The following is a 27,564-nucleotide window of genomic DNA, read 5'->3' on the forward strand; positions in this document are numbered from 1 at the left end:
GAGGCTTAATATTTGACCCAAGCACAGTGTGTTTAACAAACAGTGGGGAGCCTGGTATCACTGAAAACCAGGCTCACTGTGGTGAGAATGTAGACTGGAAAGGTCAGTAGTGTGGGCCTGTGTTTTAGGAGATCGTTTCAGGTGTGGAAGAGGAAGTCTTCGGGTCTCATTGGTATTGAGGTACATTCTGACTGCCCAACTCGTAGAGAAACAGTAGAGAAAATTCCTGCCCTGGATGGGGGCTCGTGGGAGTGGAGTAAGCGTTTTCTGAGATTGGGTTTTTGATTTGAAGCTCCTGCGGATTCCTCTGTGAGAGGAGCTTTGGTGATTTATTTCCCTCTCCTCTGGAGATTGTGCTGCCCTCTGGGGATCAGGAGACTCCTGGGAGGTGAGGGCACCCTGGGCCTGGCCTGACTTCCTGAGAGCTCCATGTTAAACGCCTTCCCACAAGACGACTGTGTCCTTCAAAGGCAGAAATGGAAGAGATTCAAAAATCTCCTCCAACTCCCCCCTCTCTAGATGGAATGCAATATACATGTGTAATACACAAGCCCCTTTTCTTGGAGGAACCCCCAACCCCCCAGATAAGGTCAATGTTTTAATAAGGCCTATCGCCCATCTCAGAATATTTAAATTATTTATTTTTTAGAAAGTTATAAAATATCCATTTATAAACATTTAATATAGAAGTTAGAATATTTGCTTATCATGGGAGAGTCCATAAAGTACACAAAGTGCCTGTCACACTAAACTCCCAAAGAAGATCAAGTTGGCCTTTTGTTGTCATTCTTCCCAATGTTTTATACATGTTGTATATATTTAAAAGAAAACAATGTGGTACATACAGTTTTGTATCCATTTTTTCCCCTTAACATTATATAATGAGCATTTCCCCGTATCAGTAAATATTCCTAGTGGTTATATAGTTATACAGAAATATATTTAAGTATTCACTTATTTGGGCAAATTTAATTGTCAGCTTCCCCCCTTCCCAAATAACAATGCAAATAAATATCTTTGTGTGTAAACATTTGACCCCTTCTCTGTTTCCTCACTCCAGCTTTCCAGAATTTAAATTACTAGGGGAAAGGGTATGAAATTTTAGGCTCTTGTTACAGAGTTCCAAATGGCTTGCTACAAAGAGTGTACCAATATATACACATCCACAGGCAGTACATGAGGGAGGTTGACTAGTCCGTCCTCTCCGGTGCTAAGTAATAGCATGGCTTGTAATCCGTATCTGCTGGAGAGCTGGAAGGCTCCTCTAGGTCAGGGCCCATGACATTCACTTCTTTTATGGCGCTCAACACCTATCAGGCACAATACGCATGTTTGTTGAATAAGCCACCGCCACCAGGGAAGGTGGTAAGATCCATTAGGGTGGCACGTGCTTTGCTCCAGGTCTGTGGGGACGTCAAGACAAAATTAATTCAAGGCTGTGTAGGAGGAAGTAGTGGAGAGATGGGGTTGAGAAGTGAAGGGCTAGGGAATGAGGATGCTGTTAAATGCTTTGGAACTTAATATCAGCAAATCGGGTCAGGGAAAGGAAGACGTTAAAGATACAGTGTAGTCTACTCCATGCAGCAAAGCGCAGGGAACTGCAGAATACACTGTGCATTGAGTGCTTATGTGACCCAGGATGATGGAACAAGTAATTTTAGCTCTTGACCTACCCGTTCCTGGATCCCGCCACACGACCCAGGGCAGGTTGTACTCACAGACTCCTCCAATCTAGTTGCCCCTTTTATTTTAGGCAGTTCAAATGGATTCTCAACTGATTTACAGCACTTTGCACATTTGTAAATGAGGATCCCCTGGGCCTGGGATTAAGTAAGAACTGGATAGGTGACAGGGAGGTCAGCTTGTAATAATAAAAGCCATATTTTTATATTCCTTCCTTCCTTTATTCAGTCATGCATTAACGAATAGTTTTTGAATCGGCACTATTTTCCTAGTGGGGGTGCAGCTACGAACATAGCGTTGCAGCTCCTGTTCTGGTACTTCGTTCAAATGCATTAGGTGTGGAAGTTGCTACAGGGTTTGCACTCTGGGCCTAAAGGAATCATCTTGGCTTTCTAAGAGGCTGACTGGGCAAGACTCACTCTTCTCTGGCCACAAAGGCCTTCTTGCTGCTCTTCAAATATGCTAGGCTCCCATCTCAGGGCCTTTGCGCTGGCTGTTCCTTCAGTGTCGAATGGGCCTTTCTCAGATACCCACTGGACCAGATCATTCATCTCATTCGGGTCTTTGCTCATCTCTTACAACATCAATGAGGCCTACATTGACCACCCTATTTAATTTATTAAGTTTATTATTTATTTAAAAACCCCAACTCTGACACTCCTGCTCCCCCTTATTCTGCCCACATTTCCCCCTTTTCATCAAATTATACTATGCTTTTTATTAAATTTTATACTGATTTATTATGCTGATTCTTTATTGTCTGCCCCTCCCCACTTTTTCATGAAAGCAAGGATCTTTGTCTGTTTTGGTCATGCTATATTGCTGGAGCCTAAAACAGTGTCTTGCACACACAGTAGGGGAGCATTATATGTTTGTGGAATGAAAAACTGATCATGTGATTGGCAGCATGACGTTGAAGAGCACGTTCAGAAGAGCAAGGCAGAAAATCCCCCATCCCCTGGGCTGTGGGCGCCAGGTTGAAGTCTGAAGAAACACCCTACTCCATTCCTTGGGGATGGTGGTGAGATCAGCCGGAGGGATAGGACAGCATCATGGGGAGAATTTGGGTTTAGAGTGTCCTGGGCCTCTTTGTCATGGTAACAGTAATGCAAGCCAGCATCTCAGAGCTCTTAAAGTGAAGGACCTCATCCAAATGTTGAGACCAGATTTCCACGGCTGCTGCTGCTGCTGTGACTACAGTCTCAGCCCCTCCTTGATCACCTCCCCCTCTGATCTGTGGTCTCAGCAAACAGATGCTTACTGCCGCATATAATCTGCAGGACATGTCCCATAGCCCAACTCAGCCCTGCCTTCAACACCAGGACAAAAGAGGATTATAAGAAGACGATTCATTGCGGGTAGACTCTTTGGGAAGTAGTGCCACAGCCTCAGTATGGGCAGCTGAGGGGATAGGGAAGGTGGGAGAATTTCTAAGCAAGTTTGGGATTTTTTTAAATTAATTAATTAATTTTTATTTATTTATCTTTGGCTGTGTTGGGTCTTCGTTGCTGCGTGCGGGCTTTCTCTAGTTGCGACGAGCGGGGGCTACTCTTCAATGCGGTGTGCAGGCTTCTCATTGTGGTGGCTTCTCTTGTTGCGGAGCGCAGGCTTCAGTAGTTGTGGCATGTGGGCTCAGTAGTTGTGGCCCGTGGGCTCCAGAGCACAGGCTCAGTAGTTGTGGCCCACGGGCTTAGTTGCTCCATGGCATGTGGGATCTTCCCGGACCAGGACTCGAACCCGTGTCCCTTGCATTGGCAGGCGGATTCTTAACCACTGCGTCACAGGGAAGTCCACAAGTTTGGGATTTTTTTATTGAATCTAGGGGCTGTTACCCATCCCCTTTAGGGTGTGGGGAATGGGCTGCAGAGAGAACCACAGCTGGTTTGTGCTGAGTCATCCACTTGTATTTGTACTTTGCCTTCCATGGAGGAATCCAAGGTTGTTCTACAATGACTTGGTTAAAATTAGCACTGTCAGAGAGCTCCTTAAAGAGTCTTGTGAAAAGTCTTCCAAAATAAATCAACATGGGGTTTAGTCATCCCCTTTGCTTCTTTCTTCAACTGGAAATGGTTTTAACGGGAAGATGAGCCAGTAAGATCTTTGTGGTTGCCATATTTGAAGATACTGGTTATGATAAGGTAGGGGGATAAGGTAGAAAGGGTCAGATAGGGGTAGAGGGTCAAAGGCCAGCTGTGTCGCTAACTTGCTGTGTGACCTTCTATGGGTTCCATAACTACTGCGCCACCAGAGAAGCCCCTATGAAGCATACTTTTAGGTATATATAGGCCCTGAACAAATAGGAACAGAATGATAATGGTAACTGCTTTCCATATATCCTTCAAATAACTATGTCCCAGACCAAGCTCATCACTCCCTCCTCTTCTGTTCTCGTTGAGAAATGCTGCTTTCTTGACTTCCCTGTAGCTCTCAGGGAGCAGCATTCGTTCAGAATCCTTGATGGCTAATCTCTTCCTGTCCATTACCACTTCCGATACTCCGGTTCTGCCCTTCATCACTTTGTACAGGGACTCTTTTACCAGTACTTTTTTCTTGACCCACCCCCCCTCCCCCCATCTCAACCACCTGGAAGTTCACCTACTGGGGTGGAACATAGCCCTGGGTCTGCTTCCCAGCCTTTTGGCGTAGCCTGGCCCAGAGTAGGTGCTCAGTAAAGACTGTCTAGAATTAAAATTTATGGGAAGCTGTGACAAGGTGTCCTGAGGGTGGATTAAATATCATTGTCACTATCTAAAATGACTTGGCTTATTTCTTTATTTGCACACATATATGTCCTTGCTGCCTGCAGTGTTGCCCATCTTACCCCCGTGTCATGTCAGAAGGGGTTAGATGCCCAGACAGTTCACCGTGCGCCGAGTCATGCCTGCAAGACAGCAGGGCCCTTGCCATTCTTATTCATGGCTGTGTCCTCAGCACAGAGCCTAGTGCTCTGTGACCATCTTTTCCCAATATGAGCAAATCCTGCCTGAAAATGAAGTCGACACACAGGAAAGCAAAGTTAGGAGCTGGACAACAGAGGCCGCACACTGCTGACATTGTTCAAACCCTCAGATCTTGTCACACCTGAAGCCAACGTGTGCCCTTCAACATCCCATTTGTGGGCCAATAAATTCCCATTGTTACTAAAGCTCATTTGACTGAGGTTTCTGCCATTGGCAATCCAAAGAGGACTGACTAACACACCATCTCTCCTCTACCTCCTAAAGCTTCAGGAAAATCAAAAGGAACTTTTCATCAGCAAATGTTATAAATTCTGCTATTAAAGTTTCTTTTTCTGCCTTGATCAGTTCAGGAATGCAGAGATAATGATGCCACTGGAGACCGAAGGCCTTGGTAATGGCCTAAGGAGCACCTGAGGTGGTGGCTACTTTCAATAAAGGAAGTGGCACCTGAGTTGACATCTGAATGAATGACGAAAAGCAGCTAGATACGTGCTTACGCAGAGGAAGAGCATTCCAGGTAGAGGAGACGGCAAGTACATAGGCCCAGAGACAGGAAAGGGCTTGCTATTGGTTTGAGAACCCTCCAGAAGGTCCACGTGGCTAGAGCTTTGTGAAACAGGATCTGGATGGGAGTGGAGAAGTAGCCAAGGGTGACCTGTATCTTTCTGGAGAAGGCATGACTTGAGAGCAGTCTGGGAATCTCCCTCTGTCTGACATGAGACAGGAGGGAAAATGGGCAACGACAAAGGCAGTAAGGCCTGCATTCATTCAGTAACATCCCAGGGCGGCTTGCCTGGCGGGCACTGTGTGGTTCAGCGTAGCTGTACAAGATGATGCCTGTAAGGTTGATCCTTTAGAAAGATAGCAGAGCTGGGAATAAATGGCTCGGGTTTGACACATAAATTAACCTCTCACATTCACCAGGGCTTAATTTAGTGGTGGCTTCCCCATTGCTGTAGATGGGCCAGCAGTACACCCTATCTGAGCGTGAGCCCCTCACTGTCAGAATTTTGCTCGGTTTCCACAGGGTAGCACCATAAAATATGAACTTGTAACATTAATGAATTGGATATTATGAAGCTCATCATACTTCAAACATGCTGGTGATTTAATAGCATGTGAATATAATAAAAGTGTATCTTTCTTTCTAAGTCCTGGGACGGTATGCTTACAAAATACCTTGAAATCATGTTTATTCTCTGGCACTGAGAGCATCCTTAAGTCATTAATGTGCACACATTCTGAATACGGAAGCTGCCATTTAAGGAAATTGGATAATGCAATTTAATTCATCTCAGTTCAGCAAACATAGATGAAGCGTTTGATATGGATTTGCAGTCTAGAAAGAATGATTGGACGAAGGGGCAAGAGATGAAACACGGGGTCCTGTTAAGGACATTCTGGGGAAGAGAAGATATTAGCATGAACTATGAAAGTGACAGTGGAGATGGTAAGTGGGCAGATGCAGATATCTGGGGGCTACACTATCAGGACTTGGGGACAGATTCGATGTGGGGAAATAGGGAGATGTGAGAATCAAATGTTATGTCTGTGGAATCAACAGACAGGGGCCAACTGACTGGGACAGTGATGGTGCTTTGATAGAACTGGGAATCCTTGAGGAAATCTAGTTTGGGATGATGCAGCCATCTGGAAGGCAGGTCTAGAGTTGAGGGTGAAGTTCTGAAGATTTACTTTTGGAGATTACCCCCCTGACGATGATTGTTAAAGCCATGGCAACGGGCTCCTCCAGTAAGGAAATGTAGCAAGAGAAGAGAACTCCCACAGATGGGGGCCTGCAGAGTCCTATGCAGACCACCTTGCAGTCACCCACCATGCCTTTCCCCATTAGGTGATTAGAACCATTGGGTCCATCTTGATTTGGGATTCAAGCCTTATACTATGGAAGAGGGGAATTTATAGGAACATTCCAATTCTGCCACTGGAAGCCTGTTTGATGGTTGGACGATGGACCTCAGACATTGAGAATAAACGTTACATCCACTCAGGATACAGTTAGGAATCCCTAGTTTAATACAGAAACATTTTCAGAAATGGGAAGTGATTTCTTGGAGAGGTTTATCTGGGGGCATAGCCAGCAGCAAAATCAGCTATTGACACCCTGACCTGAAGACCAGGACGAGGAACAGTAATGCAGAGGTTTTGTATCTTCTTTTAATTCCATGAGACGGACCTGGTTGGCCGATTTCTCTGATTGTTTCATGTATGGAAATTTTATCTCCCCAATGAATTTTCAGTTCTTTTGAAGCATAGGTTCGACCTCATGATTTCTGGATCTCCCTACAGTTCCTAGAACAGTGTAGGCCTAGTGCAACATGCATTCAGATATCTTTTGTGGAAAAAAATTAAATTACAAGTAGAATCCTCATCCTAGATAGGAAAATCCTTGAAACACGGTCAAGTCTGTTCACATGCCTGTGTGCACTGCTGCAATTAAGCTGTCCCATAAATATTGACTTTCTTCATATAAATTCCAAGCTATCTTTCTTAGGCTGAGGCAAAAAGTCATATGGAGAAACCATAGCTTCAAGGGCTCTTTATGGCTGGAAGTTAGAAATGTCAAGGGAATCAGCAGTAATAGAGATGAGAAAGAATCATTGTAAGACACCATAGGGAACTTGGTAATAGCATTTCTAAGAATACATAGCCCATGAACATTGTCACTAAAAAGGCAGGGCCACTTTGGAGTTAGAATTAATACCATATGAAATGATAAATTTGCAAAGAACTTGATAAATGTGCATAGCATCAACACCTGGGTTCACAGCAAAACAAGACCTTAGGAGTTCACACTGCACAAATTCTGCCTGGTAGGAATGATGAGTGGATGCGTGTTCTAACCCAATTCACTTTTGATGACCACTGAATTTCATCAGGAACTTCTCAGACACAACGTCATGGTCAGTAGAGTTTGTTTCTGATATAACTAATACTTAATGGGAGTTGGGTAAATTAATATTAGTGTTGAATATCGACCTGGCACTGTACTAAGTGTTTTACAGAGATTATTTCATTTAATCCTTAAAATAACCCTATGAAGTAGGTTTTATCATTTGATCATTTAAATCAGTGTCAGTTCTTTTGCACATAGTTGGGTAGAGTTGGGCTGAGTTCGTGGAGCCTTGCCAAGGACTGTTGAAACATTTGTCAATGGCTATGAGATAGAGACTATGGAAGACCAAGAGGACTTGGAGCATTTTCCCCAAAAGCTGTTCTCAATACCTCCTCAAGTTCTACCTTTCTTCGTGGTTAAAACATTGACCGATAGTCATACAACTCTGGCAGACTTGATAGCACATCGGTTATCCTCATTTACCTTCTCTAACAGTTTATGGAATTGTCTATATGATATGATGTTACTAAAGTCAAGAAGACCACGAAAGGTAAACTTGTCCATGTAAGGAAGCCTCCATAGGTTAGATCGAATCATCTTTGGCTTACTTTGTGGCAACATGTCAAATTAATTTCAGCTGAGGCTATAGAAAAAAGGGGCAACCTTATCATCGTCATTATCATCATTTCATACCAGCCATTCATCACATTCGTACTATGCCAGGCACGTTATAGCCATTATTTTAATTAATTTTACAAAAAGAAATCTCTGTAAGGCAGGGAGTATTGTGCTGCCTTTATAAGAGAGGAAACTGATATTCTGAGAGCTAAGTAATTTTCTCATGATCACACAGCTAGTAAGTGATTTGAAACGAGTTATGCTTCAGTCGCTTTCCACAAGACCTCCCTGTGTCACTCCTTTATGGCCACATCCATCCCCTTTCCCTAATCTCTGGTAACTACCCTGTTTGCTCTTTAACCTGCGTTTTTTCTGTTACTTGTATTCTTTATTATGATCACAAAAGAATTCCAACGTAGACTGTTGGTACAGAAAATAATATTAACTCCTCTTACATGCCTGCCAAAAAGATCAAACAAAAGTTAAAATTTTGCCTCAGGTCTATGCCCGCTTTTAATTTTTTAAAACATTTTATTTTGAAATAATTATAGATTCACAAAAGGTTGTAAAGAAAGATACAGTCCTGAGCCCCCGCCCCAGCTTCTTCCAGTGTTAACATATTATCCAACTGTAGTACAATGTCAAAACCACTGACAGTCCTTAGAGCTTATTCAGACTTCTCCAGTTTTAAGTGCACTCGTGTGTGTGCGGTGGGGGGGCAGTTCTAGGTAATTTCATCATGTGTGTAGCCTTATGTAACCACCACCACAGTTAACATACCCACTGTACACAAGACGTCCCTGTGTTACTCCTTTATAGCCAAACCCATCTCCTCTCACCCTCCCTCATCTCTGGCTACTACCTCTTCTCCACAGCTCTAATTATGTTATTTCATAAATGTTACATGAAAGGGATTATACAGTATGTAAACTTTGGTGATGGACTTTTCTCACTCAGCATAAATTCCTTGAGGTTCATCCAAATTGTTTTTTTTAATAAGCGTTTTAAAAAATTAATTCATTTTTATTTTTGGCTGCGTTGGGCCATCGTTGCTGCGCATGGGCTTTCTCTAGTTGTGGCGAGCGGGGCTACTGTTCGTTGCGGTGTGCGGGCTTCTCATTGCGGTGGCCTCTTTTGTTGTGGAGCACGGGCTCTAGGCGCGTGGGCTTCAGTAGCTGTGGCACACGGGCTCAGTAGTTGTGGCTTGCGGGCTCTAGAGCACAGGCTCAGTAGTTGTGGCGCACGGGCTTAGTTGCCCCGCGGCATGTGGGATCTTCCCGGACCCGGGCTCAAACCCGTGTCCTCTGCATTGGCAGGCAGATTCTTAACCACTGCGCCACCAGGGCAGTCCCAAGGTTCATCCAAATTGTTGCATGTAGCTTGCTGTATGGTATGGGTGGACCATGGTTTAACCAGTTGTCCATTGAAGGGCATTTGTATAATTTATAGTTTTTGAAAATACGTCTTCCTTTCTCTGGGATAAATGCCTGAAAGTGCAATTGCTGGGCCTCGTGGCCCTATGCATCTTTAGTTTGGAAAGGCACTGCCAAACTATTTTCCCCAGAGGCTGTCCCTTCCCCCCCTTGTTAATTTACATCTTCAAGATGATGTTTGGTGTAGAACATCTTTTTATATGCTCCTTGGCCTTTAGGCCTTTCTTTTCCTTGAAATTCCTATTCCTATCATTTGCCTGTTTTTTTCTAATGAGCTTTTTGGCCCTTTTCTTACTGATTTTGTTGCAGTTCTTTGTTTATTGTTGATGGTAATCCTTTTGTTGGTTAAATATATTACATGTTTTCCAACCTGTGACCTGTTGGGTTAATTTCTTCGTGGCATCTTTTTTATGTTCACATTTAAAATTTTCATGTAGTCACATTCATCATTCTTTCCCTTTATGGTTTGTGGGTTTTGTGGTCTTGAATAAGAAATCCTTTTGCAGTTTATTCATAGATGAGACTTCATAGAGCCTCAAACAGTCTCTTTGCTCTTAATTATACCCAGTACTACCATTCCTGCTGATCTGATGTTGAAGTACTTCACACACCAGTACGTTGGAAGGGGTCAGGGAAATTCTGGAGACAGTTACACTGATAACAGCAAATAATGATGATTTTCACTGCATCTCAGTTCATTGTACTTTCTGCCCACCATTCATTCTATTCGTCCTTCAAGGCTCAACTTAATATCTACTCCTCTGGGAGTAGATTTCCTTGACACTTTTCAGGTCTTCTTCCGAGTTCCTTCTCTACGATCCCACATCACCCTGTGCTCCCCTCGTTATAGTGCGTCTCACACTGCAGTGTAACTGCATGTTTACTCCCCGTGTCCCCCACGTGGCTTTGGCTCCATGAGAGAAGAGGCCGTGTCAGTCGGTTTCACAGTTGTACCTTCCGCAAAGTGCCTGATCCCCTGGTAGGTGACCAGCGACCTTGATTGAATGTGGGATGAGGGAGATCCATGGAAAATAAGCAGACCTTAGACCTCGCAAAGCACAGTTGCTCAGTGTGCTTGGTGCAGAGGCAAACTCTCTTGTGATCCAGGACTCCCTTACTCATGGGAGAATCCGGCTGGCCAGGGCTCTGTGGGCTGAGAGGCTTAGAGCAGAATAGTGTCTGGGGGTCACAGGCTACAGTGTGGGCTTTTAAGCGCAAGGCAGTCATGGCGGGGGGGGCGGGGGTCTTGGTAGTGAAAGGGGCCTGATAAACCAAACAGAGTAAAGGAAAGCCAAGGACCAGTTCCCGAGAGAGCATGTGTGAACTACAAGCCTCAGTGTCAAGAAGCCAGAACTCCATGAAAGTAACATTGAAGCACGGGTAGGCAGGGAGACTTACACTGTTTTTTCTCCTCTATTTAAGGAAGCAGAGAAGTGTGTCAGCTGTTCAGCAAAGCTTTTGCTCCAAGATGGTTAAACTCTCTGGTGGTATGGCTCCCTTCCCCCATCAGATATGGGCACATGGACACAGACATGTATTCTTTCCAAGCGAGATGGCCAGACCTTAAAAAATTCCCGGCTGCTCCTTTTTTCAGATGAAGCGATCATGTACTTTCCTTTTGGACTCAGTGTAGCTCCTGAAAATCGTTCCACCGGCAACTGAGGAGAAAATAGGGCCTCTTTTCCGGCAGCCCCTGCTGCTCCCGGGCTGCGACTGCCACCGAGAAGCGAGAAGGTTCTTTTTAATTGGAGCTGAAAGCCTAATTTAATGTCACGGCCACCTGTTGCAGCCAAAATAGACTCTCCGGATGCTGCCTGGAACAAAATGTGCCACACCTAGGCAACTGAAGAGTAAAAAGAGGAAAATGAAGAGCAAACTTCGAGAAAGCAGGAGACGTGGTGAACACTTCCATCATGTTACTGAACTGGAAGCAGTTGTCCAAAAGAGAACTATCATTTCGAATTTGTGGTAGGTTAGAGGAAAGGAAATTCCCTTAGGCGAGACTTGCTGCTCACCAGGTAAAGTGAAGGGTGGGGAAGGCACACAGCTCAGCGTGCATTTACTTAAGTCCTCGACTGCTTCGCTATTTAGGATGATGCCGCTCCTTTAAAATTTCTCCTTATTCTGGCATAATTCATAGCGCTCTTTGAGGCCACTACATCACTATATTTAGGATCAGCTTCAAAGAAACATCTTTCACATTTCCATTTCCTCTCTTTCACTCTTGCTGCCACCTTTTTTTTTATTTTGTGGTGTGTGTGTGTGTGTGTGTGTAATTTAGGGACAGTCTGGTTTAGTAAAAAGAGCTTTTGGTCCAAAAGCCAGGATGTGTTGGCTGTGGCAGTAGCGCTGCTACTGAACTCTCACCAAGTGAACGTGGGCACATTCCTTCTCCTTTGGAGCATTCAGTGAGCCCATCTGTACAAAGAGAGGCTTTAGGGCTTCCCTGGTGGCGCAGTGGTTGAGAGTCCGCCTGCCGATGCAGGGGACGCGGGTTCGTGCCCCGGTCCGGGAGGATCCCACGTGCCGCGGAGCGGCTGGGCCCGTGAGCCATGGCCGCTGAGCCTGCGCGTCCGGAGCCTGTGCTCCGCAACGGGAGAGGCCGCAGCAGTGAGAGGCCCGCGCACCGCAAAAAAAACAAACAAACAAAAAGAGGCTTTAGAGACTTGAGCTTTCAGGTTTCTTCTGCTTCTACTCATATTGGTCCCGTTGAAATATGATCACGACTCAGCTGGATATCCATGTGATGCCCGCGCCGCCGACGGTCATGTGATCGTTCTCCTAACGGAAGCAGCTTTCTGAAAGCAGTTTGTCCTGCTTGCTTCATTTTAATATTTTTATTAATGATAACTTTGATCACATCAGAAGTGGGACTTTATAATCAATGCGATAAGCTTCAAGCAGCCCTTTTCTGACTCATTGCTGCCCCCTTCTGATGGTGGCCTCTCAGAATGTAGACGCTCTCTGTGCATTGCAGTCTAGAGGCCCCCACAAGCTTCCCCACCTTCATCATAAAGCCTGGTTTACCCAGATCAGAGATTTCAAATGTGTTCATTTCACTTGCCAACTTCAGTGAGCTGGTGAAAGATGTCAGGAGTCTGTTCAGAAGCGTCGTGCGGACCGTTTGGCCACTGTGGACTTAGGATCGTCAGAGTAGTCAGTATGTTAGGGATGTGCCATCCCAGACCTGGCATGAGATTTTCAAGTCACCTTCTGCTGTTTCCCAGTCAGCTCACTGGGGACTATGGAGTAGATGTTGCTCCTGCGATCAGTAGGCCTCCCAAAGCCCTGGAGGCGCCCTTTGTGCAACAGGAGCAGGACCAATTGAGGAAAAATTATCCAGACATCACAGAGCTGCTAGCTGTTCACTTTGCAGTTTCTTATGATCCAGGACAAAAATGTATCTATAGAAGTACTTGCTGTGGAATGGGCGAAGTGTGGTCAGTGGTGGTGACAGAACCCAGAGGGAATCGGAGAAACCAGGACAGCCACCATGTAAACTTCCCTGCCATTCCCTGCCACGTGTTCTATGCATACTATATGCCAGGTAATTTTAAAGACACTTGACTTGCTAGCTAATCCTCACGGCAGTCCTATGATGGAGGTACTGAGGGTTTAAGTAGTTTTCCAAAGTTCACATGACAAGTAATGAGTACCTTTACCTCTCTGAAGAGTGTGTGGAAATTGATGAGAGTGATGAAGAGAAGGCCATGAACTCATCAACTCGAACCCTTGAGGATCTGGGATTCCTCCCCTGTAGAGCCTTTCTGACAGTAGAAGACGACAAGTCACAGGGTCCTCTTGAGGCTTTAGTGGATCAGCGAATACAGCCCTTCATTCTCCATCTGAGTCCTGAACCAAATGAGGCACAGTAGTGAGATAGAGGGAGAGGAACAGATCACCTTGATTTGTGATAAAGCTATTTAGAGATTTTGGCTTAGGTCTGTGGCCAAGCAGACCAGAACACATGTTCCTTCAAGCAAGCAGACTCCAGGGGGAGGGAGGGAACTGAGCCAGATATGCTGGTTCCTTCCTCCAAACTCATAAAACAGACTGGTCACTCCTTCGAGGGGAGGGGTGAGTGAGTTGGTGGCAGAGGCCGGGTTATAACTCTCTTATAGTATAGGCAGGCCCTCCACGTGGAATCATCAAGATGCCAGAAGAAAGTTGTCCTCATAGATACAGAGTGTACTGTTGAATGAGCTAGGTCAGTTCCAGGGAAGCCTAGTTCTCCAGACCAGAGCCAAGAAGTATAGTCCCTAATTTGGGAATCTTCTAGAGTGCCATTCGGGTGGATTCAGCAAGAAGTCTTAGCGTATATCTCCTGATGAATGATGCTAGTAGCAGGTTTTTTTTTTAATTAATTCATTTATTTTTGGCTGCGTTGGGTCTCCGTTGCTGCGCGTGGGCTTTCTCTAGTTGCGGCGAGCGGGGGCTACTCTTCGTTACGGTGTGTGGGCTTCTCATGGCGGTGGCTTCTCTTGTTGCGGAGCACGGGCTCTAGGCGCGCGGGCTTCTGTAGTTGTGGCACACGGGCTCAGTAGTTGTGGCGCATGGGCTTAGTTGCTCCGCGGCATGTGGGACCTTCCTGGACCAGGGCTCAAACCCGTGTCCCCTGCACTGGCAGGCGGATTCTTAACCACTGCACCACCAGGGAAATCCTCTAGTAGCGGTTTTAAGGTGACACCCTTCAGTGAACATCCTGGCCAGCTCACTAAGCGTCCCTCCTCATCGTAAACAGTAAAATCCTCGAGATGCCTGAGAAATGCCCTAGGCCCCTCCTGCAGGGCTGAGCCAGGCCTGGCAAGTGTCCTGACTCATGCCGCTCTGGATGTAAACTGCACATATGAACAGTCCTTGCAAAGAGCGCTAGCATTCACTTACAGGCAGGAAGGCTGCTGTGCGCTGTTCCCATACCTGTTGGCTTTCCCACAGAGTCTACCACGTAGTGATGGCGGCAGGGCTTGGGGAAAGGCAGTCATGGGACTGGGGATGATAATGATAGGGGTCTTAAGTCAGCTTCTTCCTGAAGTTGACCTCGAGACAAGATTTGAGTTCAAGTGGTTTATTTGGGAGGTACTTCCAGGAAGCACTATTATGGGGGGGAAGTAGGAAGCAAGGCATGTAAGCCAGTATACACAGTACATTATTTAGTAAGTTTCCACTGTGGGCACCTGGGCTTCAGGCAGTTCAGTCGCCGTGGGGATCATGGGAGTTGTGCAGAACATGCCTCAGAGTTGAAGAAACTGGAGCATGTTTTCATCAACTCGTGTCCGTTAAGTGCCAGCTCCCAGACTGAGCAAGTTCCTGCGGCCCCAGAGGAAGCTCCTGGCAGGCAGACATTGCAGGTCATCACAGTAGAAAGTTGTCCGTGTGTGTAGGAACTGGGAGTGCCAAGGGGATATGGGTGGGGTATAGTACAGCACAGCATTTGCTATGACGCCTGAAAGGATTTTCTAAGAAGATGAACTAAGCCTTTGTTTGCCCACTACTTCCTTTCCTCCCCAAGGAGTTTGCACCAGGATTCTCCCAGCCTGACCATGAGGGTTTTTTGTGTGTGTGGGTCCAAAGAAGAAAAATTATGTTTTCCTTCTTTCTTTTCTTTTTCTTTTTCGTAAGGCGAGAAAGGTCCAAGAGAGACACAGAAACAGTAGCAAGGTCTTGGCTTTCCAGAAGCTTTGGAAACCATTAGTGGGTTTGGAAGCTGTCAACGTGTCAGGCAGATTGGTTTTCCAGAAAAAGGGCAGAGGTAAATTATAAATTGTATTCTGAGCCATGGATGCCCCAGCCCTGCCGTCTCGGGAACAGAGAAGGAATGCAGCTTGAGGGGCTAGGCTCTATTCTTTGGGAATGGGAAAAGGAAGAGGCAGAGGCCAGGAACTCAGACTAGATTACAGAGTCGTGTAGCTGCAAAATCAGGGTGGGAGGGAGCGTTCAAGGAAATGGGGTGGGGCTGAAAGGACTGGAAGGGTATTTGTGTGAAAGGCAGTAGCTGCTCAGGGGGCAGGCGTGGGGCGAAACCTCTGCTTTAGGGCCGCTTTGCCTGGATCTCAATTCTTTCTTGGTCATTAGCCGCTTGCTGCCCAGGGGAGCCATAGGAGGTGAGGGTGGGCAGCTCTCTCTGGAGGAGTCCTAAGAGGAGGGTCTCTGAGAGCACTGATGATTGATTTGTAATTAGTGAATGAAGTTTGTGAAAGGCACATGTAAATTCTCCATGGCTTTTTGTATTTTCTTTATTTTTAAGGCCCGGAAGGGGAGGAATTATCTCAGTGGTAGCCTTGCTCTCATTAATGAGGCATTAGCTCACCTGGTTCAAGCACAGTACAAATAATGCTAACAGGGAAACAGGGAGAACCTTCCCTCAGGGCTGGTCTGGATTTAATCCTGGGGGGGAGGCAGGTTGTTTCCGTTAAGTTCTTTCTTCCTGTTTTATCTTTGCACCAAAACCCCCAAACAAACTATTGAATTCTTCCAGTCATTAAGGATTGACAAAACTGGTCAAATCAGATTATTTTTTTAAGGATGATTTTGAAATGCTACTTATTCAATGTGATGACTCTTTGTTTGTTTGTTTTTCCTTCCGGCCCTGTTTATTTTTGTAATTTGGGGTAATTTAATTCATCATATTTTCGCACGTCTAATAGTAACCCGACTTATATTGGGGGTTTCTAGCTAGTAGAAGCTTTTTCTGCCCAGGTGCAAGAGAAGGAAATCACGACGAGGACCTGTCCCTGAAAGGGGAATGATGTTGTCTGCTTACAAATGGGTTTTGAGATGTAATGAAATAGTGTTTGCTGTTTATTACTGTGGAATCATAGCCTGGATTTGAATGGGTTCTCTTTGCCAGGGGCCTGCTTTCTCCATACCAGGATGATAGAGGAGTGAAAAGCACATTCTGAGGAAATGTCAGAGCCGAATGTGGGGTGCAACCAGAGGGTCTGGATGCTCTCTTCCAGGGACTTTTTCAGGCCTATTTACAGAGTTCATTTTCCCTGAATGCAGCCTGACGACTCTCCCTCCCCTCCCCCTCCCCCTCCCCCTCCCCCACTGCCAGTTTGAATAGGTCTTCAGGGCAAGGCAGACCAGAACCCTGGTGCGAGACTTCAAATGTGACACCTTTGCAAGTGGCATAAACCCATGGGACATAACCATAGCTGCACAACAGAATCACATGGAAGCCGTTAAAATGTAGATTCCTGGGCACTATTGCCAAGATTTTGACAGTGGGCGTGGGGTGGGGTCTGGGTATCTGTGATCTTTAATCTGCTCCTTGGGTTGCCTAATTTTGGTCAGTTTGTGTCAATCCCTTACTCTAAATTGATTAAATAATCCTATGTTGATAGAAGAGTTTTCTAACTCTAATTCAGTGACATTTTTCTTCCTTTCGTCCGTATGGACAGCAGGCTAGTTGATTAATATGTCTTCAGAGCGCAAGTCTCCGAAGTCAGTGTTCTGTTCTCAGATCTGCCTCTGATTTGGAGGATGACCTTTAACATCACCGTGCTTCAGTCTTTCCTTGTCTTCTATGTGGACCTAACGACTCCTGTTTAGCATGCCGAATGCAAAAGGAAAAGGACTGTGAAAAGTTCAAACTGTAAACTGCCATGGAAACATTATTGCGTCAGTAAAACATGTATACTCAGCAGATGAAGGGGAAGACAGATCGGGGGATGAGACTATCCATTCATCAGCCTTGGATTAATCAATCTCTGCTTGTCATTTTAAATAGAGTGATTTCAAAGGAATTATAGATTTCTGGACCGAATTTGCCTGGCTTACTATTTTTTATGTCAACTCTAAACATTGTGTTAAAATGTTGCCCTGTCACTTTGGGGGTATACACAAAGACCAGCCTCCAAGCCAGTAAGAAGCTGTTTGCTCAGGGGCCTGGAAGGGTCACTCCTTTTTCTTCCTTTTCCCAGGAAGGGGGAAGGAGCTGTCCGGATCTGTGTTGGGCATCTGTGTATCCATTCAAGTCATGGGATCGCTCCTGGGTACCTTCTGGGGACAGGAGTCTTTTTCTGGGTGTTTATTATTCTGACTGTTTTAGGGCCCGTGGACGTAAGGAATATGCAGCCCCTGCTTTGACCGGTTCATGGTAATGATTGGGAAGTTTGGGGTAGAGGTAAATTATTAGCTGACCGTGATACAAGATAAAATATTTGCCATGGAGACTGAGAGCAGCGAAAAGTCCCAGCACGTTGGGAAAATGAGCAAATGCTTCATAGTGGGAACCATGATTTATGAGGGACTTTGAAAAACATGCAGGATTCAACCACACAGAGACATTCCCACTAAAGAAAACAGCTAGAACAATGGCCTGACGGTAGGCACAGGCAAAGCATGTTTGAAAATATTCCAAAATTCACTGAAAGATTTTCAGATTGCCTTGGGAAAGGGGTAATTTCCCCTTTCTTGGCATAAGTTGGGGTTCTTTTTACTATTTAGTCAGTCAAGGATTTGTTAGGCATGCAGACATTGCAACACCCCTCTTACATAAAGGAAAAGGCCTGAGATGCCAGGGTTTGTGAGCTGTGGGAACGCGGGACCAAATACCAGTGCTCAGGCCTGGGGGCCAGCTGTGGAATCCTGGTAAGGCTCCAGCACTGGGACATGTTACTGAAAGAGGCCAAGAGGGTTAGGAAAGCCAAGCAACCTGCCTCTCTCACGGGTTAATGAAAAAGCCTGGGCTTGGAATCAGATCGACCCAGATTTCAATCCTGGTCCTGCTACTTACTTACCAGTGTTATCCTAGGCAGTCAGTAAATATAACTGGTGTAGTGTCGCTGGGACAGCTGGTGCACTGTAAATGGTCAGTAAATAAACTGCTGAGTCCCGTGTGTAGAGGCCAAGTTTCAAAGAGGGATGATAGATGTTCTTCTGCATTTCCATAGTGTCACAGTCTATTTCTCTCACGGTTTTATAATCTATTATGTCTCCTTCACATCTCAGCTATTTGCTTGGCTTTAGCCACGGTTAGGTCGCTCAGTTAAGTGTTCGTGATTTGGCAGAAAGAAAGACCATTCCTTTAGCACTGGCAGTGGCTTCCTCATTTTGGGATTCTTTCAGCAGATGCTCCCATCTGGCTTTGCTCTGACACTCTGGCCTCTACCTGAACTTTCTAATCTTGCTGGCTTTGTCCTATCTGCATGGGAACCTGAACCCAACCCTACCAAGGTAGCGATGTCGCCTCTAGTCTGCGTTTCCTTAATGTCTTCTTACATGGACTCCAGTATTTGTGTGTGACATATATTGCCAGCCAGTCTTATGGATTGCTGTTGGTGGTCAAAGGTTACCAACCTGGTCGTCACTGGTGGCCTTGGGCACTAGCTTGGTGCCAGCCTGAGTGCTTGAGCTGGACAGATGATGCTCTTTAGGCAAAGGGAGGAGGACTTGGGGGTCATAGCTTGATCTTGTCTCTACATCCTCTGGATAAGCTGGCGGTCCAGAATGGCTCCGTTGGGCTAACCTAACACTCTTGGCCTACCTCGAGCTGTCCATGGGGCTTCTGAGCAGCTTCTAGACGCCCTGATAGGCTGAGAAGTTGTTGGTGTAAGAGTATAAATACAATACCTTAGCTTTGTTCAACCCAGTGTTTGCCCAGATCACGGGGTCATGGACTCTGCTCATGTACACCCTGATTCACGTACATATCCACCAAACACCTATGAACATACCTGGAAAATAGTTTGTCCATACTTAGGGGAAATGTCCTAATTTCATCTTCATAAACATGCTGTACGATAGACTTATTATCTCCACTTTATTGATGCAAAAAAGGAAGTGCAAAGAGATTCCAAGACTTGTCCCACGTCACCTAGTGAGCAAGTTGTAGAGGTGCTCACACCCATTGTGTTTGCACGCACAGCCCTGCCGTCGGCTCTTGGGATAGAAACGTCATGTTAGCACAACGTTGGGAAACCAACATGTTAACGTCCTGAATCTTAGAAGTTGGATGGGCCGTACTTGGGGACTGAATTGAACTGGGACCATAAAACAAAGTCGGGAAGCCTGTCACCTGTATGTCATTCATTGTTACACCCAGGGGCTTGCCCCGGGGACTGCTGTCATCTCCACCTCTCCCCGGGCTTGGAGGAATTCTCAGATGGGAGGTGCACAGATCTCAGCAGAATTACCACCTGCTCTACTCGGGGGCTCTGTCAGCATCTTCCACACCCACTCCCAAGCCTCCCAAGTCGAGTTCCTGGTAGGAGTGGTGGTAGAGGCTTTTGCTGTGCGGATTGTTCCTTTCATGGCCCAGGGACCAGGGAAACAGCACAACAACAACAAGAACAGAATCCTTGCTAGAAGATTCGATCGTCCTGAGTCACAGAGAAAAACCAATGACTAGAAGCTCAGTGACCATCCCCCCGCCCCCAGCAAAGCCTTGCCCACATTTTTTTTTTTCCTTTCGTAAAATTCCAGGAATGGTATTTAGCATGGCTGAGCAGACGGGGGTTCAAATGTTGGAACCTTTCTGTGGCTTCTCGGAGCCTGGTCCATCATTCATAAGAAGGGGATAATAATAATACTGTTGCTGTTTAACAGTATGGTCGTAGGGCTTAAATGAAAATAATCGATGTGCTTTGTTATCTGTGTTTCTGAGGAACACTCCAAAGCAGAATTCAAAATAAAGAATTGGCTTCAGCTGAAGGCAGATGTCATGAATACTTATTAATCGCACACTTCAAGATCAGGATGACTGTGACTCACAAGCAAATGCAGAAAAATACTCACACCTGCCCGCTCTTGGGCTGAGTGTCGTTGCCCCGCGAAAAGGATTAGCTCCGCGGCACAAGGCAACTTTGGTCAGGGTGACTTGAAATAGAGGTAATGTCCCAGCTCTTTAAATTGCCTAAATCTACTAGTATTAAAAAAAATGTGTTAGCAACACAGAATGCTAGAACTACCGTCTCCCCCTCCAGCCTCTGCCTCTCCTCACAGATGGGAAGACAAAGGACCCAAAGAAGGGACTGTAGCTGGCTCCAAAGCGACACAAATCATAAATGATAAAAATGAGATTCTAACCCTGATCTTTTATCTTACATGACGTTGGTGTTCTGATTTGTCATGCTTATTAGATAAAATTTGAAAAATGTGGAAAATGATAAAACAGGAACAGAACGCCTGTAATCCCTCTGCACAGACAATTCCACTCTGACCATTTTGCTGTATTTCCTTCCTTTCCATCTTCTCTCAATGCATTTTCTTCCACTTACCTAGAGACACGGTAAGACCCAGGGCTTCTGAGCTCACACTCGATGCTTTCGCTGGCATATCAGGCCACCTTTCTAATCAGCATCCTTATTTGATATTGGATCAATAATAGGTTTTTAATTCTCAAAGCTAAGGAAAGCTGCCCATGAGCCCCCAGATGTATGTGGCTCATTAAGAAAACAGGTGTAATAATGAGATCAGGAACCAATCAGATCACCAGGATGGCTCAGAGCAGGAAGCCAAGTCGGTGCTGGACTTTCAGGGGACTCCCCCAAAGCTCCCACCCCACACCCCATCGAAAGCACCCTCAGTGGCATGGCTGCTATTAGAAACTGGACCTGATCTCAGCCTGTGTTCATCCCAGCTGGAATCAGGGCAGAAAATGAAGAGGCCGCACGCGACGCTCCCCACAGCCCTGTTACCGTCAGGAATGCGATGCCCGGGCCCCAGAGCCTTTTGACTCAGCTTCTGTTCTCTGTGCGAAGGCTGAATGACTAGCGCTCCAGCTGCAGCCTGCACTTCAACTCTCCGTTCTCTTCCCAGCCCACAATCTTGTTATCATTCGACTTCGGGTCTGTCAGAGAAGGGGGAGGAGAAGCTCGTGGAGACGTGACTAAGGGGGCCTGAGACAGGTCAGAACGTCCTTCCAGTCGATGCTGCTCTCATGGATGTGATGCTGTAGCATCCTGTGTGCTGGGAGAGTCCACCCCCCGCCACCTCCGTCCCGACCTGCTCCTCCCCTGCTCCCTGAGTTCAGCTGAGCTAAGAAACCTCCTCCAGGGCTTTTCCTAACAGAGGCCTCCGCGTCCCGTGCGCCTGGCTGTCTGGCCACAATTCCTTGAGGAGGCAGGAGCTAACTCTACTGTCCTGGCAGACTTGAATCATAGGAAAGAAATGTTGGGGAGCCACGCAGCATCTTTGTGGTTTTTTTTTTTTTTTTTTTTTGCGGTACGGGGGCCTCTCACTGTTGTGGCCTCTCCCGCTGCGGAGCACAGGCTCCGGACGCACAGGCTCAGCAGCCATGGCTCACGGGCCCAGCCGCTCCGCGGCATGTGGGAACCTCCCGGACCGGGGCATGAATCCGTGTCCCCTGCATCGGCGGGCAGACTCTCAACCGCTGCGCCACCAGGGAAGCCCCGACACAGCATGTTTGTTACACAGCGCGTTCCTGAAGCAGCCAGCTATTTTTAGAAGGAGGGAAAAAAAGGCAGCAGCTTACTCTCTAGGGATCAGCAGGTGGAATAACAATCTGCCAAACTTGAACATTCATTTTAGCTGGGCTGCAAGCGACACATTTTTCCCTGCCTCTGTGAGATGCTGTCATCACACATCCCCGAGCAAGCAAAACATGTTGCTGGGAAAAGGAGACGGGAATGGAGGGCCGAGGGAGCCTGCTAGACCGAGTGCCTGAGTGACTGAATCAAAAAAGAAGGTGGCCTGGTCACTGGGAGGATTGAAACCTCAAGTCTGTGCTCCAGTGTCACCCTCAGTGAGGTCTCCTTGGCACTCTAATTAAAGCAGGCCCTGTCACTGACTCTCCCTTTATCCTGCATTATTGTTCTTCCCTGCACACGTCACTACCCGACATTATGCTTTTTATCTGCTTATTCATTTTTCCATTGTCTGTCTTACCCGCTCGAATGTAAGGTCCAAGAAAACATGGAGTTGGGTTTATTCACTGCTGTGTCCCCAGGGCCTAGAACAGGGCCTGGCACACGGCAGAAGCTCAGGTAATATAAGTGAAATAAATCAATGGATTGTGGGAATGAATGAACCTAGTATGGACAAGACAAGGAGTAGACCAATCCCCACAAGGACAACAACAACAGCAGATGATGTCTTGAATGCCGTGATCAACTCCCTGAATCTTCGCAGCAACTCTGCATCCTGCATGCTGTCCCTGTCCCCGTTTTGCTGTGAAGGAAAATAGACTTGGGGGTTTAAGTGACTTGCTTCTGAGACCCTGGGGTCACAACGTGAGTAAATGGAAGAGCCAGGATTTGATCTCGGGCCTGGGGGCCATCTTTTCAGACATACCAGACTCAAGATTCACTTGATAATATTTTGAATTGAGTTCTTTGGAATTTCTTTCCATGATTCTTATCCAACTGTATAAAACTCTCACTAAAATGACCACATGAGGTGAATGTTTCATTTGCATCTACTAAACCTGTGACACCCTTGAACTTGTCATCATAAACTCAGACTAGCAGAGCACTGCTCTGTGGCAGAAGGAGCCCCATTCTTTGTCACAGTAGTGGCTCAGTAGTGAAGCTGTTACCACATAGGTAATGAGAGTTCCTTTCCTTGAAGATTTGGGAATAAAGATTAACAGCCATTCTGACATGCTCCACTGTTGACTTTCGCTTGCTGAAGACATGGCCTAGTAGACAACGCTACTTATTGCCGAAGTGTTTTCAAAGCCAGAGCATTTTAGGGCCTCTTAGTTAATTTTTTCATCACTGTTTTTCACGAAATTGCAATTTGCATGACCCCTCTTCCCAAAGAAAATGCAACAAAAATACGTCAGACCAAAACACCCACCAAGGACAAGCGGTCCACGGAGGTCCCCAAGGGCAGGGTATATTTATATGTGCACCCCAAAGTCCCCAAGGCCCCTGCAGAGGCTCATTTCCTTCTGGGGGCTCCCAGGTGCCCTCAGCACGCTGGCTCGGGGCATGCATGGAGTCTCATTTTCCTCCTAAGCGTGGCGTATCCACATCGTAGCACCTGGCGCAGTCCATTGTCAGGGTAGTCACATCATTATCTTGTGTTTATGAAAATTAAGGTCTCTATCATGTTTGTATTATAATTAGCCAGTTAAAGAGTCCTATTATTCCTCTTCAAGGAGACCTACATATAAGTGAGTGAGAGACTCTGTGTTTCCATGGAGGAGTCAAGGGATCACTGCCTTGTTTCCAAAGCAGGCTCCAGCACCATTGACTTCGAGGATTCTGTGTTCAGTCACCTCCCCATCCCAAGAATCCCAGGTTTTAGGGACATTCTGGGCCACCCAACCCCATCTGGGCCTAGGTTCCTTTTTAGTGTCCAAACCACCAACAGATTTCCTGAGCCATTCTTCTTTCTTTTCTACTAGGTGAGTCACAATTATACTTAGGTCTATTAGGAATTCACTGAGATTTCAAAGTATTCTTCAATATTTCATATTGATTTGTAGAGGATGGGTAAGTCCCTAATAGGAGTACAGACTCCTGACACTTGCATTTCTGTCACGTTAGAGAACAGTCTAGTTTTTACCCAAGTTTTTCTTTTCAGTATATATCAGTTCAAGTCATAAGTTGTCAAGGAAGAAAAGTAGCCCATGTGATTTGTTCTCTTGGGGTGCACGTGTCACTGCTCACAACTAGCTTGGTAGTTCTCACCCTGGCTGTGTGTTAGAATCACCTGGAAGGGCTTCCAAAAATTACCAACGTTCAGGCTCTACGGCAGGCCACGTAAATCAGAATGTCTGGACATAAGGCTGAGGGGATTTCATATGTACCTAAGATCAAGAACCACTGAATTACAGGGCCTGTATTTGAATGGCGCTATTTTCCCAGTGCCTAGCACGGGGTTGGGAACCTGTCAGGTACTAGACACATGTGTGTGGAGATAATAGATGTTCCAAAGAATTCAATTTGTAAGGGTCACTTGGCATCATTGCCAGAAATATCGATGCAATTCTGACCATGTTTCATTTTCAACCGCTCACCCCTGCCCCATACATATAAATACTAAGTCACGTCCTCCTGGAAATGACAGTGCTTCTTTGAAACCTTATTCGGGCTACTTCTATGTGACCACACTTCAAGTGTCCTGACGCAAGGTGGTGTCCTTTTAATCGACTAGCTGTGGGTTTGGGGACTTCTTGTTTGGAAGGAGCAGTAATCATGATGCAGCCTCTTGGACCACGCTTTTCCATTTTATGAAACAAAGCTACAGACTTTGAAAATAGGTACTTTAACTACTTGAGAAAAATTCTCAGCCTGACCTGGACACGGCTCCTCTAAGCCTCCCGGGGGCTGCGTTCTACCCCACGAAACAGGCGCACCAGGAGAAATGGCTTCCCTAGACTAGGTTGATTGCTTTTCAGCTGAAGGAGTCGACTTTTATTGGTCCCTACTCTTTTCGCCATTTTAATTTTTTATGGACTTGTCAGTTTTCTTGTCTTCTGTTCTGCAATAACATTTTGCAGCAGTATATCAACCTTCAAATTTGACTGTTGGCATATTCACTCATGAAATCTGAAGAGTCACTTTTATCGATGTTCTAGAAGCTTGTATGCAAGGGACAGTCATCAGTGCTTGGTAACTAGTATTTTTATTCCCTTGGTTTTAATTGTTAAGCTGCTTTTAAACTGGTAAGGACTGGAAACTCTTTCACTGGGATCTAGATCTTGTTTTCTCCTTTTTCTTTTCACCATTCCCAGAAACCATAGCAGATCTCAGCTTCTATGAGATTAATCTTCATTTAAGCCCTTTTCTTACTATAACAGATCATGAAAAGTTGACTCTGTCTAGCCCAGTTCTCTAGATTCGAGTATTCATCATCACACGCTGCTCTTTTCCGTATTATAAGACTCGACATTTCTTTGTCCATTGATTCTTTCTATATTTAACTCAGTGTGTTTCTTGAAACCAAGAATTTTTAGTCAAATGTGGTGATGGGTCCCTCAGAGACACCTGTTAATGATTTTATTTAAGCATTTATGTTATGCTGCATACAATCTGTGTTTTGCTTTAAATACAGAGGCCATTATCAAATACACCCAGAATTCCTTAATACATTTCAAAAAGCCATTGCCTGAATCAATGTACTGATGGTATTTAAATATTTCTACCAAGCTGTTTCTTAGGCAGGGTTTTCATCACTCTGATTTTCTAGTCTTCCTCTTCTATCCTTCCTGCTGTTTTTGCACTGACTGGAAGATGGGGGAGAGGCACAGCTCCCGTTGAGACTTTTTTCCTTCCCTAAAACGAGGTAAAGGCGATGAATAGAAGGTTGAAATGATTAGTTACAATGAAATTGTGAGAGCATCTGTGGAAAGGAAGAGGAGTTGCTGGGGTGATGGAATTCTGATGGAAAAGGAAGGATGGTTTCCTTCAGAGGACGAGGAGGGACCCGGTGAGCATGAGATGGCGTTCCTAAAATAAGGGAAATGGTCCCTGTGTTGGTTTTTCAGCTGATTGGCCACATTAAGAGCGTTTGTGTGTATAACGAAACAGGTGCCGCATTTCCCCCTCAGTATAACCATCAAAATAACGACTGTCTAGTGCCCTGCTCTAGCAGCCTAACAGAAATACCTGACATCGTTACATGTGCAGCTCAGCAGGCTGAGATAGTTGGATGGTGTCGAGACATCAAGGAAAGTAGGTTTCTGAGTCTGCAGTAGAATGAACACTCAGAACCAAGATCAGACCTCCTTTAGTCTTTGTTTCTGTTATTTTGCTGGGTTTCATTAAATGTTAAGAAATTCATGGTTAGCTTTACGAATCTAAGACTATTCAGTTTCTCTACTTTCCTCCCAAGAATTGTAAAGAACCTGGAACATTTTATCTTTGATCTCCCAATTACCATGTACCAAATTATTGTCTACTAGTATTTAGAACCACCTTGTTTTCGCACTCCCTCCGTTACCTATTATTTTCCTTTATTATTTCCAGTTAGTGTTTATTTAGATTCATTAGCAACTTCTTTGTTTGCCATTTGTCTCTTACACTCTACTCCTTTCATTTAGATTCAGTTGCCTTCTTTTCAAACTATAGAATATTCTTGTACTGAAGTTCTCTAAGCAAGAAACTCAGTTTTTCTTTGAAGATGTTGAAATTTCATTTTCATTCTTTTAACGATGGGTTAGCTGGGTAGAGATGGCTTTATCCCCCCCGCCAAGTGTAGCAGTTTCAAAACACTGCTCTATGTCTTGCTGTGGAGAAGGCTGTTGTCAATCTAATTATCTTTCTTTTGCAGGCAATCTTTTGTTTTTCTTCAGTCACTTTAAATATTTTTGATTTTTCTTCCAGCCCCTAGAGTATAGATTTGTTTTTATTTAGCCTTACTGGAACTTAGCGTGTTTAAGCCTGAGGATTCATGTCTCTTTCTGCAATTCTTGGAAATGATTGCCGTTACATCTTAGAATATTTCCTCTCCCCCTTCTCGTTATTATCTCCTACTGAAAATCCTAGTAGACTTTGGTTGGCATTCCTCATTTCGCCTTCTCTGTCTGTTAACCTTGTCTTCATCATTTCCATCTGTTTCTCTCTCTGTACTGCAGTCTGGGTTTCTTTTCTCAGAAAGCTTCCCGTTTACCAATTTTTCATATCTGTGTGGATCTTCAAGGGATTAATCATTTCATTTTCATGATTCCTGACACCTTCAAACTAATAGGAAGTTCATCTGGAGTAGGGAATGCAGCCAGGAGGTCACTCTCAGTAGTTGTGGTGTGTGTCGTGGGATGTGGTGTGTGCCGTGGGGTGGGGTGTATGCCGTGGGACACAAGGACAAGCACTGACCTTGAACTTTTTTTCTTGATGGTAAATGCTCAATAAATGTCTCGTGAAAGACCAATCGAATGAACAAATGAATCAATGAACCCATTCCCCTATGTAAAGGCAAAAAAGCCAGCCCCTGACCTCATGGAGTTTACGCTTTAGGAGAGAAGCCATCACATTGCTTTGTCATTGTTAATTTACCTGTTCCAGATATGGTGGGAGCCAGATTAAGGAATGGGAGCCAGGGAAGTATTTCAGAGACGGCTCTGCTCGTAGTGGATTTTGCAGAATCACTAGGAGTTTGCCCCGTG

General features: G+C 45.4%; 1 protein-coding gene across 4 annotated transcripts in view; it reads left to right on the forward strand.

Moving 5' to 3' along the window:
* The window catches only part of FGF13 (fibroblast growth factor 13), a 525,768-nt gene that overhangs the window by 253,651 nt on the left and 244,553 nt on the right, over positions 1–27,564 (forward strand). The window lies entirely within an intron of this gene.

The sequence above is a fragment of the Tursiops truncatus genome, chromosome X (assembly GCF_011762595.2).
Source record: "Tursiops truncatus isolate mTurTru1 chromosome X, mTurTru1.mat.Y, whole genome shotgun sequence".
Classification (NCBI taxonomy): domain Eukaryota; kingdom Metazoa; phylum Chordata; class Mammalia; order Artiodactyla; family Delphinidae; genus Tursiops; species Tursiops truncatus.